The sequence below is a fragment of the Oryx dammah genome, unplaced genomic scaffold (genome assembly GCF_014754425.2).
Source record: "Oryx dammah isolate SB20612 unplaced genomic scaffold, SCBI_Odam_1.1 HiC_scaffold_5, whole genome shotgun sequence".
Taxonomy (NCBI): Eukaryota; Metazoa; Chordata; class Mammalia; order Artiodactyla; family Bovidae; genus Oryx; species Oryx dammah.
Genome location: NW_024070189.1, coordinates 82,222,137 through 82,224,955, shown reverse-complemented (window position 1 = coordinate 82,224,955; position 2,819 = coordinate 82,222,137). Strand labels below are relative to the sequence as shown.

General features: G+C 38.3%; 1 pseudogene; it reads right to left on the bottom strand.

Annotated features, from left to right (window-relative positions):
* Window positions 1-2,088: 2,088 nt before the first annotated feature.
* LOC120864701 lies at window positions 2,089-2,477 on the bottom strand (annotated as a pseudogene).
* Between the last annotated feature and the right edge of the window lie 342 nt (window positions 2,478-2,819).

Sequence of the window (2,819 nt, the reverse complement as noted above, 5' to 3'; positions counted from 1 at the left end):
GGTGATGGGTATTTGAATTGTTTCCACTTTTTGGCTTTATGAGTAATGCTGCTATGGAAATTTGAGTACAGGTTTTGTGTGGTCATATATTTTCAATTATCTTAGTTGTATACCTTAGAGTAAAATTGCTGTTTAACTTTTTAAGGAACCATCAAATTGCTTTCCAAAGTGGCTGCACCATTTTATATTCCAACCAGCAATACCTCCATATGCCTTCCAATACTTATTATTTTTTTTCTTTTTGATGTGGATGTGAAATGGTATCCATTATGGGTTTTATTTACATGTTCCTAATGACAAATGATGTTGAGCATTTTTCTGTGCTTATTGGCCATTATAGCTCTTATTTGGAGAAAAATCTGTTTAATCCTTTGCCCATTTTCAAGTTGGGTTGTCTTTCTTATTATTGAGTTGTATCCTTCATATATTCTGGAAATAAGTACCTTTTCCAATATGTGATTTGCAATACTTTCTCCCATTCTATAGGTTTCTCTTCACTTTCTTGATGGTGATCTTTGAAGCACAAAAGTTTTAATTTTGGTAACATCCAATTTATCAATTCTCTCTTTTATCGCTTGTGCTTTTGGTGTTATATAAGAAATAATTGCCTAACCCAAGGTCATGAAGATTTACTCCTATGTTTCTTTTAAGAGTTTTATAATTTTTTTCATTTACATTGGTGTAAGGTCTTTGAAAGTTATGACCAACCTAGAAAGCATATTCAAAAGCAGAGACATTACTTTGCTGACTAAGGTCCGTCTAGTCAAGGCTATGGTTTTTCCAGTAGTCATGTATGGATGTGAGAGTTGGACTGTGAAGAAGGCTGAGTGCCAAAGAATTGATGCTTTTGAACTGTGGTGTTGGAGAAGACTCTTGAGAGTCCCTTGGACTGTAAGGAGATCCAACCAGTCCATTCTAAAGGAAATCAGCCCTGGGATTTCTTTGGAAGGAATGATGCTAAAGCTGAAGCTCCAGTACTTTGGCCACCTCATGCGAAGAGTTGACTCATTGGAAAAGACTCTGATGCTGGGAGGGACTGGGGGCAGGAGGAGAAGGGGATGACAAAGGATGAGATGACTGGATGGCATCACTGACTCGATGGACTTGAGACTGAGTGAACTCCAGGAGTTGGTGATGGACAGGGAGGCCTGGCGTGCTGCGATTCATGGGGTTGCAAAGAGTCGGACACGACTGAGCGACTGAACTGAACTGAAGGTCTTTGATCCACTTTGAGTTAATTCTTAAATGTGTTATTTGTTAGGGGTCCAACTTCATTCTTTTGCATGTTGTCCCAGCACTAAACTCTTTGGCCAGTTTTCCTGACATTATTGTTGAAAATGAATTGACTGTAAATGTTAGGTTTTATTTCTGGCTAACTATTTTAACAATATAATTAGAAACTTGTTAACAATTGATTAATTTGATCAACACTGTTTCTTTTGAAGACGTGTGTTTTTATCTTTTTCATAAGATCTGGTCTACATAAGTCCAGGACAAGCATTTTTGGTATTTTCCCTTCATCCTTCTTGGTAATCCTGAAATCATGTTTTTTAGGTGGTTGTTTATTTCACCTGTTTCTAATAGTGATATAACAAAGAACATTAATAGTAATGATTTTCTACAAAATCTTCAAGCATTTAGAAGGGAATGAACTAAAAGACCAGTCTTAAAGACCGGCAAAGAGAAAGAGATTCACTTACCAATATGTTTCTATTTACTGTTGATTGCTTTTCTTCAATTTAGCATTCATCTTGTAACAGTAAGAAAAACCAGTAATGAATGGTGAGGCTGGGCTGAATTTACAACAACTGACTGTGATGGTACTGTCTGTGTCAGTTTAGTCTTAAAAAGTTATTTTATGGTATCTTTAAGATGTGAATCAGGATAGAAGTGTGAAATTTATGGAAGAAGAAATATACATGGATAATAAATAAGTGAAAAATATTCTCTACTAATTATAAAAAACGCAGCTGATGACCTAATTGGGTAACAAATTAGCAGAGTTTTTTAAAGATCACCAAATTTGTGGTGATGGTAGTAGGCTTTTTTTTTTTTTTTGGTATTTTAAATGACTGAAACAAGACGAACCTAAAACTGCAGCTTCTGGAAGAGCCATTTGTCCTTGTGGGTCTTATATCTCTCCTTGAATTTGACCTTGGTGTCTTGTTGAGAGTAGGATCTCTGAAGACATCCTTATTGACAGTGATTTTGTCCAAGGGAATGTCCACAGAGTACCTTGTGGGGCATGAGGTGATTATAATTATAAACTTTCATGAAAGGCTTGATCTTTGACCTCTTAACAATTTTCATCTTGTTGATGGTGGCTGTCAGTTTATGGTCAATACTAGCCCTCAGAGCATGATTGTAGGGTTGGCCTGAGGTGCTATTATCAATGTTCTTCATGTGACCACTTTGTGTCTAGAGTAGCATCTGGCCAAGATCAGATCCATAATATTGGATTTCGTGAACTTGCCCATTTCAGCAGCACCACTTGAGACTACAGCTAGTGGTATGCCTCTTAACATGTATGTGTTCAATGCTGACTGTTGCTGCTGCTAAGTTGCTTCAGTCGTGTCCGACTCTGTGCGACCCCATAGAAGGCAGCCCACCAGGCTCCCCCGTCCCTGGGATTCTCCAGGCAAGAACACTGGAGTGGGTTGCCATTTCCTTCTCCAATGCATGAAAGTGAAAAGTGAAAGTGAAGTCGCTCAGCCATGTCCAACTTTTAGCGACCCCATGGACTGCAGCCTACCAGGCTCCATGGGATTTTCCAGGCAAGAGTACTGGAGTAGGGTGCCATTGCCTTCTCTGGTTCAATG